Genomic DNA, 14,754 nt, shown 5'->3' with positions numbered 1-14,754 from the left:
CTTGATCATGGTGTATGATCCTTTTAATGTGTTGTTGGATTCTGTTTGCTAGTATTTTGTTGAGGATTTTTGCCTCTATATTCATCAGTGATATTGGTCTGTCATTTTCTTCTTTTGTAGTATCTTTGTCTGGTTTTGGTATCAGGGTGATCGTGGCCTCATAGAGTGAGTTTGGAAGTGTTCCTTCCTCTGCAATTTTTTGGAAGAGTTTGAGAAGAATCTGTGTTAGCTCTTCTCTAAATGTTTGATAGAATTCACCTGTGAAGACATCTGGTCCTGGACTTTTGTTTGTGGGAAGATTTTTAATCCCAGTTTCAATTTCATTACTTGTGATTGGTCTGTTCATATTTTCTATTTCTTCCTGGTTCAGTCTTGGAAGGTTATACATTTCTAAGAATTTGTCCATTTCTTCCAGGTTGTCCATGTTATTGGCATAGAGTTGCTTGTAGTACTTTCTTAGGATGCTTTATAATTCTATGGTATGTGTTGTAACTTCTCCTTTTTCATTTCTAATTTTGTTGATTTGAATCCTCTCCCTCTGTTTCTTGATGAGTCTAGCCAATGGTTTATCAATTTTGCTTATCCTCTCAAAGAACCAGCTTTTAGTTTTATTGATCTTAGCTATTGTTTTGTTTCTATTTCATTTATTTCTGCTCTGCTCTTTATGATTTCTTTCCTTCTGCTAACTTTGGGTTTTGTTTGTTCTTCTTTCTCTAGTTCCTTTAGGTGTATGCTTAGATTGTTTATTTGAAATTTTTCATGTTTCTTAAGGTAGGCTTGTATAGCTATAAACTTCCCTCTTAGGAACTGCTTTTGCTGCATCCCATCGGTTTTGGATCATCGTGTTTTCATTGTCATTTGTCTCTAGGTATTTTTTGATTTCCTCTTTGATTTCTTCACTGATCTCTTGGTTATTTAGCAACGTATTGTTTAGCCTCCATGTCTTTGTGTTTTTTACGTTTTTTTCCATGTAATTCATTTCTAATGTCATAGCGCTGTGGTCAGAAAAGATGCTTGATATGATTTCAATTTTCTTAAATATACTGAGGTTTGATATGTGATGCAAGATGTGATCTATCCTGGAGAATGTTCCTTGCACACTTGAGAAGAAAGTGTAATCTGCTGTTTTTGGATGGAATGTCCTATAAATATCCATTAAGTCCATCTTGTTTAATGTAGCATTTAAACTTTGTGTTTCCTTATTTATTTTCATTTTGGATGATCTGTCCATTGGTGAAAGTGGGGTGTTAAAGTCCCCTACTATGAGTGTGTTACTGTCGATTTCCCCTGTTATGGCTGTTAGCATTTGCCTTATGTATTGAGGTGCTCCTATGTTGGGTCCATAAATACTTATGATTTTTATATCTTCTTCTTGGACTGATCCCTTGATCATTATGTACTGTCTTGCTTTGTCTCTTGTAACAGTCTTTGTTTTAAAGTCTATTTTGTCTGATATGAGAATTGCTACTCCAGCTTTCTTTTGATTTCCATTTGCATGGAGTATCTTTTTCCATCCCCTCACTTTCAGTCTGTATGTGTCCCTAGGTCTGAAGTGGTCTCTTGTAGACAGCATATATATGGGTCTTATTTTTCTATCCATTGAGCAAGCCTGTGTCTTTTGGTTGGAGCATTTAATCCATTCACATTTAAGGTTTGTTTTTGTAGGTCCTTTTCTTCTCTTGTGTTTCCCACTTAGAGAACTTCCTTTACCATTTGTTGTAGAGCTGGTTTGGTGGTGCTGAATTTGCTTAGCTTTTGCTTGTCTGTAAAGCTTTTCATTTCTCCCTTGAATCTGAATGAGATCCTTGCCGGTTAGAGTAATCTTGATTGTAGGTTCTTCCCTTTCATCACTTTAAGTATATCATGTCACTCCCTTCTGGCTTGTAGAGTTTCTGCTGAAAGAGCAGCTGTTAACCTTACGGGAGTTCCCTTGATTGTTATTTGTCGTTTTCCCCTTGTTGCTTTCAATAATTTTTCTTTGTCTTTAATTTTTGCCAATTTGATTATTATGTGTCTCAGCATGTTTCTCCTTGGGTTTATCCTGTATGGGAATCTCTGCACTTCCTGGAGTTGGGTGGTTTTTCCTTTCCCATGTTAGGGAAGTTTTTGAGTTTAATCTCTTCAAATATTTTCTCGGGTCCTTTCTCTCTCTCTTCTCCTTCTGTGACCCCTATAATGTGAGTGTTGTTGCGTTTAATGTTGTCCCAGAGGTCTCTTAGGCTGTCTTCATTTCTTTTCATTCTTTTTTCTTTATTCTGTTCCACAGCAGTGAATTCCACCATTCTGTCTTCCAGGTCACTTATCCGTTCTTTGGCCTCAGTTATTGTGCTATTGATTCCTTCTAGTGTAGTTTTCATTTCAGTTATTATATTGTTCATCTCTGTCTGTTCTTTAATTCTTCTAGGTCTTTGTTAAACATTTCTTCCCTCTTCTCGATCTTTGCCTCCATTCTTTTTCCGAGGTCCTGGATCATTTTCACTATCATTATTCTGAATTTTTTTCCTGGAAGGTTGCCTATCTCCACTTCATTTAGTTGTTTTTCTGGGGTTTTATCTTGTTCCTTCATCTGGTACATAGTTCTCTGCCTTTTCATCTTGTCTATCTTTCTGTGAATTTGGCTTTTGTTCTACAGACGGCAGGATTGTAGTTCTTCTTGCTTCTGCTGTCTGCTCTCTGGTGGATGAGGCTATCTAAGAGGCTTGTGCAAGTTTCCTGATGGGAGGGACTGGTGGTGGGTAGAGCTGGCTGTTGCTTTGGTGGGCAGAGCTCATTAAAACTTTAATCTGCTTGATAGCTGATGGGTGGGCCTGGGTTCCCTCCCTGTTAGTTGTTTTGCCTGAGGCAACCCAACACTGGAGCCTACCCGGGCTCTTTAGTGGGGCTAATGGTGGACTCTGGGAGGGCTCACGCCAAGGTGTACTTCCCAGAACTTCTGCTGCCAGTGTCCTTGTCCTCATGGTGAGACACAGCCACCCCCTTCCTCTGCAGGAGACCCTCCAACACTAACAGGTAGGTCTGGTTCAGTCTCCTATGGGGTCACTGCTCCTTCCCCTGGGTCCTGAGGCACACACTATTCTGTGTGTGCCCTCCAAGAGTGGAGTCTCTGTTTCCTCCAGTCCTCTCAGAGTCCTGCAATCAAATTCCGCTAGGCTTCAAAGTCTGATTCTCTAGGAATTTCTCCTCCCGTTGCCAGACCCCCAGTTTTGGAAGCCTGATGTGAGGCTCAGAACCTTCACTCCAGTGGGTGGACTTCTGTGGTATAAGTGTTCTCCAGTTTGTGAGTCACCCAGGCAGCAGTTATGCAATTTGATTTTATTGTGATTGCACCCCTTCTACCATCTCATTGTGGCTTCTCCTTTGTCTTTGTATGTGGGTTATCTTTTTTGGTGAGTTCCAGTGTCTTCCTGTCGATGATTGTTCAGCAATTAGTTATGATTCTGGTGTTCTCTCCAGAAGGAGAGCACGTCCTTCTACTGTGCCATCTTGGTTCAGGCTCCTCTAAAGACTTTTTATTTTTATTTATTTATTTTATTTATTTATTTTTTTCCGTATGCGGGCCTCTCACTGTTGTGGCCTCTCCCGTTGCGGAGCACAGGCTCCGGATGCGCAGGCTCAGCGGCCATGGCTCACGGGCCCAGCCGCTCCGCGGCATATGGGATCCTCCCAGACCGGGGCACGAACCCGTATCCCCTGCATCGGCAGGCGGACTCTCAACCACTGCGCCACCAGGGAGGCCCTAAAGACTTTTTAAATGCAAACAAAAACTAGTGCACAGAATCTCAATTGACAAATACCAAGGGAAGGTTTAGGCCAATAGAAAGACTTTGGTCTTTCTGCACATGAGGGAGACCAGCAAAAATTTCCATACAATGGGAGTAAAAACTTTGAGCCTCGTGGATCATAACCAGAGGGGGAACCTCCAGATGACGAGAGGTCCATCAGCTCCCAGCCCAACCTCCTTGTTTTCTGTTGATCATAGCTTGATCTACAAATCCATTTTAATAATGATTCTACCTAATTATTTTAATTCCTTCTTCATATCAAAGATTATCATAAACTGTTGGAGTAGTGAGGAAAAGGGACAAATATTCATTCAATACTTTGTCTTTCTAGAGATTTAAAAAATAACTTATATCTTAATATATTCACTTCAGCCTTTTTGATAATAATATAGTTTATTGAGCACCTACTATGTGACAGATTCTTTACTGAGAGCATTCAATATATTGTCTCTAACTTCTCAAAAGCCTTGTGTACTAGGTGTCATTAATTCTCTTTTAGAGGTGAAGTAGCTGAAAATATGGCAGAGATAGAATTTGAGTTCAGATCTAGTGAATCCAAGACCTGTGCTTTAACTACATCAAGATGTATCTCCTATGCAAGAAATGATATCACTTAGTCTTCTGTTCACATGTGCAACACTTCCTTCAGTAACATCTCCCATTAGACTACAGGAAATGTAATTTACTACAGTAAATGTCATTTAAAACACAGAAGCAAATTAGAAAAACAGCATCTGAGTTTAATAGGGAAATTTCTGTTTAGAATTGTACAAACTGGTCGAAGGAGAATTCTCTGTATCACCACCACATACTGCCACAGACATCTAGTGATAATACACTTATCCACTGGAAGACTCCTGTCTCACTGGCCCCATGAGTGAGAGGGCATGTGTATAGCTTGAAACGTCCCTCACACCAGCAGCGTCTCACATAGCTGAGAAACACTGCTATCTAGATATCTTCACAGCCTTGTGATTCTCTAATTAATCATGGACTTATATAAAAAGGGTCACCTGAAAGGCACTTGTGTATCGTATTTATGTTTTGCCTTGAGCCTTGGCTCTCAGAAAACTCAGATTTATATTTGATGTTAAATATAATTCTTATAAGTGCTGCTTAAAGATAAGCAGCACTTATCTTTACCTTAGATTGTTTGCAAAAATGATCTATCTTTTGATTGTTCACATTATTTGATATTTAATCCTTTGTTCTTAACTTAATGTTCTATTTTTTTTTAATGGAAATGCATTTCTTTTATTTTACTTTTGGCTGTGTTGGGTCTTCGTTTCTGTGCGAGGGCTTTCTCTAGTTGTGGCAAGTGGGGGCCACTCTTCATTGCGGTGTGCGGGCCTCTCACTATCGCGGCATCTCTTGTTGCGGAGCACAGGCTCCAGACACGCAGGCTCAGTAGTTGTGGCTCACGGGCCTAGTTGCTCTGCAGCATGTGGGATCCTCCCAGACCAGGGCTCAAACCCGTGTCCCCTGCATTAGCAGGCAGATTCTCAACCACTGTGCCACCAGGGAAGCCCTAATGTTCTATTTTACATGTCTTTGATTTAAACTATCTCAAATAACTTTTACATAAATGGACCATAAATAATACAATTAAAAAGAAAACAGTTTCTGCTTGTTCCATTTCAGATTGCCCAAGTCTCTGTTTCTTTTTTTTTTCTGATGTTTTGCTTTCAATTATCACTCACATCTAATCATTCATCTATTCTTTTGATTCTTTCTTAAAAGATTCTTTCCTTCTGCTTACTTTCACCATTTCCACCTGTAGAATTCTAATCCAAACTTTCCTCATTATTGAATTACTAAATGTTCCCCAACTGATCTTCCTCTCCCAGTCTCTTTTCTTGCCAATTCTTCTCTTTGTTCTGTCCCTAATGGTCATTGGTCAACACTGTGTTCCAGTTGCTGTGTACTTTGTGATTTAATGATGAATGAGATAGATACCAAAGGCAGATACTAAATGACTAATACTATAAATACTGCAACTAAAGAGTATGGGGGCTACTCTGATCTCATGCAGTATCTCTCAAACTTGACACTATTGACATTTGTGCTGGATAATTCTTTGTTGTGGGGACTGTACTGTGTGCATTGTAGGATGTTTAGCAGTTTCCCTGGCTTCTACCCACTACATGCCAATAGCACCTCCCCAGATGTGAGAAGCAAAAGGTCTCCAGACATTGCCAAATGTCCTCTGGGGGCAAAATTTCCTTCTAGTTGAGAATCATTGCTCAACTGTAGTCTGTGTGGGTTGGGAGATGAGTTTAATGTGGAAATGTTTACCTGTGGATAGGCCATTTGGATTGAGAGCTGAAGGATGAGTAGGAATTAGTAGGAATTAGGGTTGTGGAAGGAAGGAGGTAGGAGGCTTTGGGAGATGGGAAAGCCTCAGTGTTCTAGGAAGGAAGCCAATACGTGCAAAGACCTTGAAGTGGAAATGAACCTGCAGTGTTCCAGGAACTGAAAGAAGGCCAGTATGGACTAGTACAGAGTGTGCTTAGAGGGTGGCTACTGCCAAGGTTGAGAAATGCACTCATTTAGCCAGTGTGTGTAGATCATGCTCAGATCTAGGAGCAGTGAGAAACCCTGAATGATTTGTAGTAGGAAAATGACAAGATATTGAAGTCAATCAGGATAATGGCAGGAGTGAAATGAAGGGAAAGATTGAGTCTACACCAGCATCTTCCATGAATGAAGCTGGGGCTGGGCAGGTGTGTTGATAACAGCAAGGACAAGTGGACAGGGGTGTGGCTAACTGGTAGTGGCATAAGGCTCAGGAGGAAGGTGTGCACGTATATTTGTATGCATGTATGTGTGTATGATCTTTTTATTTATTTTAACAGGAGGGTCACTTTTGAAAGAGTCTTGGAAGGCCTTTGTAGGATGATACCAGCTACTCTTCACAACCTTCTAACACTTGGGTAGGGGAGGTAGGCATGGTGCAGAAGATGCAACTTCCACTGGAAAGGGGCACAGAGGAAGCAGTCTTACGGGAGACAAGGAAAGAGAGGGAACGTTAATGAAGAGGTTGAGGATACAAGGCCGTTTTTTCCTTGAAAAACTCCCGAGAATACTGTTGAAGACAGGGGAAGGGAGGTGGGGTCTGGGTTTAGAGGGAAAAGAGGTACAGACTTTTCTAGGGATGACAGCCTGGCACAGCTTAGATGTCTGGGGCTTCTGTCCCATTGCGCAGTGAACAGAGAAGGCTGGGATGTGGCACATGGTAGATTATTTCTGGGTATCTCAAGGGGCAGAGTGGGCACTTGGATCTAATAGGGAGACCTGGAGATTTTGGTATCATGAAACAAATCTTCCCCAAAGCCCATTTTTATAATGGTAGCTCTAACCCCTCCCTCTCTGACCCTTCCAGAAACATGACAAACGAGTAGGACTTTTACAGCCTAGCTTCCAAAACTTGGGTTACACTTTTGCTCCATATGAGCTGTGCTCTTCCTGAGCTGGTCTTCTTGTTCTTACAATATGCCTTGTTCTCTTCGCTGCCCTGTGCCCTGAATCTGGTTTTGCCTCTTCACATCCTATTCGTTTTTAAAGCCCTAGCTCATATCCTGCCTCCTTCATGGCACCTTCCCAGATCACTGGGCCCCCAAAAGTTGCCTGCTCTTCTTAACTGGCACTTCATTAAAAACTACCTTGGGGCTTATTTTTTGTACTGGTATATATTGTTAACTTTTCATGGGTATGACATTGTTGTTTCTAAAATTAGATTGCAAAATTCTTGAAGCCAGGATTACGTCCTATGCCTCTTAATATACTCCAAGAGACTGAATACAGGACTCAACATCCAAAAGCCACTCAATGATTTGTTTAATTAATGCATTGGTTAAAATATGTATCACTTTCCTGGGACAGATGTAAAGGAGTACTGGAGTCAGTGTTATGTGGAGTGTAGACTCAAGGTGTGAATGTGCTTGGGCATTCATTTTTTTCTCCTCTGCACAAAAGTTCTGGGAAGTTTCTGACTCACTACTTTGCTCGTCTTATAGGGAACCCATTGTCCTTTTCAGATGACTCCATGATAGACACAAGTTGACACACTCAAGTCTTCAGCTTTAGTAACAAGGAGGTGAGAGCAACTCTGGGCATGGATGGAGTGGTCAGGGATGCAGGGAAAGAACCGACCCAGCCAGACCACACAAGGGAATTTGTAAGTACACTGGGGCCACGGGGAAGAACAAGAGGGTGAGGGATGTCAAAAGAAAGTGACTATTACTCAACAGTGTGCCTCAGGCTTGTCATCTAAAGTTTAAATTGTGAACATTTCAGAGACAGTGAGCTAACTTTCAGTTATCAATGAACAGACTTTTACTTCTATAAAAGTCACAGTTGGAAATACATCTTCCTCCCAAATTTACATTTCCAGAACCCTAGCTGAAAGCAATAGGTGTGAGGAAAAGAGAGTCTGGTCTTAGCAAAGAGAAGAGTGGTGGTGTGTGCATGTTTGTCTGACCACTTTGAACAGTATCAAAAAACAAATGTGGCTTTAACTCTGGTTTATAAAGTGACAATATTTTTGCCAACTCTTCTCCCCATTAGTACAGATGATGGTAGATCCATTTTCCCAGCCTGTCTTTGGTTGCTGTTTGTCAACTGATGGATTTTCCATCTCCCTCTGGGTTGGGGGTGGGGGCAGTAGAAATCTAAACTAGGCATAAGCAATACTCTAACAGAGGTCTGACTAATGCCAAGCATGGTGGGAGGGTTACTGCAGTGTCTTTCCATATTACCTCTCTATTATTCCAGGTCAGGTTCACTCTTACCTTTAAAAGTAACACCAACGTGTGGTGAGTCCTTCAGCAAGCCTGAAACTGTGAACTTGCTTGTTTTTAGACTTGGAGTTAGTTTTGCAGGTCTCACTGCCCCACTTGGGTAGGTTTAGTTCCATATCTAACCCTATGACCAGTCCAGAAATCCCTACCAATTTGGAATAGACTAACATAGTGTATTAATCCTTTATTTATTTTCAGATGCTTTGACACCTTGGGGCCTTGCTGACCAAAAGGACTGCTCTTCTTAAGGTTAGAAGGAGGCATAACCCTCCCAGATTTCAGAAAATACTGCAAAGCTACAGTAACCAAAAAATGTGGTATTGATACAAAAACAGAAATATGGATCAATGGAACAGAATAGAGAGCCCAGAAATAAACCCACACACCTATCATCAATTAATCTTCGACAAAGGAGGGAAGAATATAAAATGGGAAAAAATCTCTTTAGTGAGTGGTGCTGGGAATGCTGGAGAGCTGTATGTAAATCAATGAAGTTAGAATACACCCACACAACATACACAGAAATAAACTCAAAATGGCTTAAAGACTTAAACATAAGACATGACATGGTAAAACTCCTATAAGAGAACATAGGCAAAACATTCCCTGACATAAATTGTACCAATGTTTTCTTAGGTCAGTCACCCAAGGCAATAGGACTAAAAGCAAAAATAAACAAGTGGGACTTAATCAAATTTCCTTTTGCACAGCAAAGGAAACTATAAACAAAATGAAAACACAACCTACGAAATGGGAGAAAATATTTGCAAATGATGCGACCTTCAAGAGCTCAATTCCTAAAATATACAAACAGCTCATACAACCCAACAACAACAACCAAAAACAACCCAATCAAAAAATGGGCAGAAGAACTAAACAGACATTTCTCCAAAGAAGACATACAGATAGCCAATAAGCACATGAAAAATGCTCGTCGTTAATAATTAGAGAAATGCAAATCAAAACTACAATGAGGTACCACCTCATGCCAGTCTGAATAGTTGTCATTAAAAAGTCTACAAATAGTAAATGGTGGAGAGGGTATAGAGACAAAGGAACCCTCCTACACTGTTGGTGGGAATATAAGTTGGTGCAGCCACTATGGAAAGTAGTATGTAAATTCCTCAAAAAATTAAAAATGGATTTACCATATGATCCTGCAATCACACTCCTGGGCATATATCCAGACAAAACTATAATTCAAAAATATACATGCACCCCTATGTTCATAGCAGCACTATTCACAATAGCCAAGACATGGAAACAACCTAAATGTCCATTGACAGAAGAATGGATAAAGAAGATGTGTTACATATATGCAATGGAATACTACTCAGCCATAAAAAAGAACAAAATAATGCCATTTGCAGCAACATGGATGGAACCAGAGACTATCATACTAAATGAAGTAAGTCAGACAGAGAAAGACAAATATCATATGATATCACTTATATATGGAATCTAAAATATGACACAAATGAACCTATCTATGAAACAGAAACAGACTCACACAGACGTAGAGAACAGACTTGTGGTTGCCAAGGGGGAGGGGGGAGGGGAGGAATGGATTGGGGGTTTGGGTTAGCAGATGCAAACTATTATATATAGAATGGATAAACAAGATCCTACTGTATAGCACTGGGAACTATATTCAGTATCCTGTGATAAACCATAATGGAAAAGAATATAAAAAAGAATGTTATATATAACTGAATCACTTTGCTATATAGCAGAAATTAAAACAACATTGTAAATCAACTATACTTCAATTAAAAAAAATTGAAAAAACCTCAAATTCCTAAGTAACTTGCACCCTAAGACAATTATTTTCCTTTTGCGTTCCTCTTACATTATTTCTTATGCAATAAATGAGGTCAGACAGATAAAAGATATATGAGGAAGTGCACTAGGTAGAAGGAAATATACATGAGAAAATAATCTTATCTCATTTATTATCTTGAAGTTGGTTTATATAAAATCCATCACCATGATCCACATAAGTCTTTCAGGTTTGATATATACCTTCTCATTAAGTAAATTTGATGCATTTAGTTTGTTTTAGAGTTCATTTAGTTCCAGGCAAGATCAATTAAATTTATCTAAATTTTAATGCAAAAAGACATGGTGGTCTCTGTAGATTAATGCTATTGTAAATTAATTTCATACCTATTTTTATATCTACCAGAAAGATTATGGTATTCATACCTGTGGTAAGATATAAAGCTTAACCTAAAACATTCAGGCAATGTGTAATAATTAAAACTAAGCCTGATGGAACAGTCTAGTTCTTCTAGAAAATATTTCTAGAAGTGACCTAATACAAAGATTATAACTATTTTTAGTTTTTTAAGGAACCTCCATAGTGTTCTCCATAGTGGCTGTACCAATTTACATTCCCACCAACCGTGTAGGAGGGTTCCTTTGTCTCTGTACCCTCTCCAGCATTTACTATTTGTAGACTTTCTGATGATGGCCATTCTGACTGGTGTCAGGTGATACCTCATTATAGTTTTTATTTATTTATTTTTTTTTTTCTTTTTGCGGTATGCGGGCCTCTCACTGCTGCGGCCCCTCCCGTTGCGGAGCACAGGCTCCGGACGCGCAGGCCCAGCGGCCACGGCTCACGGGCCCAGCCGCTCCGCGGCATATGGGATCCTCCCAGACCGGGGCACGAACCCGTATCCCCTGCATCGGCAGGCGGACTCTCAACCACCGCGCCACCAGGGAGGCCCCTCATTATAGTTTTGATTTGCATTTCTCTAATAATTAGCGATGCTGAACATCTTTTCATGTGCCTTTTGGCCATCTGTGTGTCTTCTTTGGAGAAATGTCTATTTATATCTTCTGCCCAATTTTTTGATTGGGTTTTTTTTTGATATTGAGTTATATAAGCTCTTTGTATATTTTAGAGATTAATCCCTTGTCAGTTGCATCCTTTGCAAATATTTTCTCCCATTCTATAGGTTGTCTTTTCATTTTGTTTATGGTTTCCTTTGCTGTGCAAAAGCTTTTAAGTTTAATTAGGTTCCATTTGTTTATTTTTGTTTTTATTTCCATTACCCTAGGAGGCAAATCCAAAAAGATATTCCTGTGATTTATGTGAAAGAGTGTTCCTCTAGGAGTTTTATGGTATCCAGTCTTACAGAGAACTACTATATATCTTACAATCCCACTCTTGGGCATATATCCAGAGAAAACTATAATTTGCACCCCAAATAGTATTCATTGCAGCACTATTTACAATAGCCAAGACATGGAAGCAACCTAAATGTCCATTGACAGATGAATGGATAAAGAAGATGTGGTACATGTATACAGTGGAATACTAATCAGCCATAAAAAAGAATGAGATAATGCCATTTGCAGCAACATGGATGCACCTAGAGATGATCATATTAAGTGAAGTAAGCCAGACAAAGAAAGATAAATATCATATGATATCACTTATATGTGGATTCTAAAAAAAATGTACAAATGAACTTATATACAAAACAGAAATAGACCCACAGACATGGAAAACAAACTTATGGTTACCAAAGGGGAAAGAGGGGGAGGGATAAATTAGGAGTTTGGGATTAACATATACAGATTACTATATATAAACTAGATAAGCAACAAGGACCTACTCTATAGCATTGGGAACTATACTCAACATTTTGTAATAACCTATATGGAAAAGAATGAAAAAAAAGTATGTATAATGTAATCACTTTGCTGTACACATGAAACTAACACTACATTGTAAATCAACTACACTTCAATAAAAAAAGATTATAACTAGTAGATTTTGAAGGTCTAATTAAAATAAAACAGTTGTAGAAGTTATGTGAAAATTTGGTATGGATTGGTTTATAAAGCATTTTAATATCCTGGCTAAGAGACAGTATACATTTGAAAAACTAGTGAAAAAAGGAGAAACTTGACAGTACTTGCAGTGATATACTTCTTTGGAAAAAGGAAAAAAACCCTAACTGAAGCAAGTAATGCCAAACGTTGACATCTATTTTGTCTTGCTGGTGCCTACATAGCTGTCTATTTTATTTTTTCTATTTGTTTAAAATATTTTGTTGTTAAAAATTTTAAAGATGGGATTGTTGTCACCATCACTTTTTTTTTTTAACTTTTAGAGATACATACTGAAATATATTGGGATGAAACGGCATATCTGGGATTCTTTAAAATACTTAAGCATTAATAAAATAAGAAGCGGGTTTCCCTGGTGGCGCAGTGGTTGAGAGTCCGCCTGCCGATGCAGGGGACACGGGTTCGTGCCCCAGTCCAGGAAGATCCCACATGCCACAGAGCGGCTGGGCCCGTGAGCCCTGGCCGCTGAGCCTGCGCGTCTGGAGCCTGTGCTCCGCAACGGGAGAGGCCACGGCAGTGAGAGGCCCGCGCACCGCAAAAATACAACAAACAAACAAACAAACAAAACAAAATAAGAAGCGTTAAAAGTATAAAAAGAACAAGGGTGGCATGATCTTGAAAGCACTGTGTGAACATAAAGGAAAACCTCATTTAAAATGGAGTCCAGAAGCTCTGAAGGGGGAGCGCTCATGCATATACCTTCTGCTGCAACTTACTTTGCATTCCTGGGCATGAAGAAGCAGGAGGAGGGAAGATTTTTGCTTACTCAGAAACAGCCCAACCAATGAGAAACCATCACCACCCTGAAATTCTGTTTTTCTACCATGGACTTTTGTTCAAAGCAGCCCCTCCCAACTTCCTCCTTTTTCTCTTATAAAGTAACCTTTCCTCTCCTTTGTTCACTGGACTTGCCTATGGTTTGCTATAGTTTGCATGTCTTGAATTTGCTATTCCTCTGCCATTACCAAATAAACTCTTTTCTTTTTTTTTGCTGGTAAAATAACTGGCCGTTTTATTTTTAAGTTTGAAAGTTAAATCCAGGTGATAAGTGTACATGCACATAAATACTTTAAAATGAGGAACAGTATATTATCTTAAAGCTGTTGGGACAAGAATGCTTAGATGGACACAAAAAGGAATTAATGATAGATTAATTAAGGAGATTAGTTAATGTGTATTCTTTTACACCAGTTCTGTGTTTCTAAAAGTTTCAATTATTTTGCTTATATCAATTGTACAAAATTTTGGCTGGCTTATATATATTATTTTTATGAGCACAGAGTAAGAGTTATCAACAAGTTAGATAGCTGGGAAATTCTAGCTCTTTGCTTGGGTAATCCCTATTGGTTTGCTCTATTGTTCCTAAACAATGCTTAACTTATCCCCCAACTCTGTTTTACCCACTTGCTCCCTCCAAATGAAGACTCTGACTGTGAGGGTCACTTTAAAGCCAAATTATAGGGGGAAAAATGAGTAGGAGAAGGAGTTAATAGGAATTAAGTGAGGAATGTTCTGAGAAGTACACTTGAAATTGAAAGGATATGGGGACATTCTCAGCAGGATAGAGTCTTGGAACTGGTGAATATTTGCCACATCAACATCTATAACTAACAAGTAGTTCAAATTTACTTATCAGAGCTCATCTAAATAACCATTCTTTTTCAATTATGTGCCATTTCCTTGTTTCCTCCTGTAAACACACTTCACATAAGAAGTCACAGTAATGTGAAGTTAGTTTGGTTCTTGGAATTTTTGTTAAGAAAATATTTGCACATAAAATGAAAAGACCCTGTTATTAGGAAATTAGCACACATCTTTTATCCTGCCCCAAAGGCAGGATAAATCCTTTATTGTGTTTCCTTCACTTTCCTATGTCCTGTATATTTTGGACTCGAAAGCATTGCGTTGTATCCTGTGTTGGTGTTTCTGTTTTGGTTAACCAGACTAAGTTCGGGATTCAGGACTTCTAGCGTCCATCCCAACGCATGTTAAACCAATTATGGAGGCACAGGGTAGAAATGAAAGCATTTCTACCCAAAAGGCCCTGCTAAAACTGTTAGATTCAATTAGGTACAAATTCTGTCTTTAGGATTAGAGTTTTATATTCCAAGCCAAAACTCAATCCCCTTTGTTGGTTTCTATACCTACACATACATTTTACTACTGAGGGTATGTATCCCCACCATAGTGTCTGGTCCTGAAAAGACACAGTGATTCACAGCTCTCCTTCTGAGAAGTTGATTACACCCATCAGTTGGGTTTGGAAAAATTCTGAAGGCTTCTTTTTGCAGGGAGAAACGGGAGAGGGC

Source organism: Mesoplodon mirus (assembly GCF_964341445.2).
Source record: "Mesoplodon mirus genome assembly, chromosome: 6".
NCBI lineage: Eukaryota > Metazoa > Chordata > Mammalia > Artiodactyla > Ziphiidae > Mesoplodon > Mesoplodon mirus.
Note: the sequence above shows the minus strand (reverse complement) of the source record.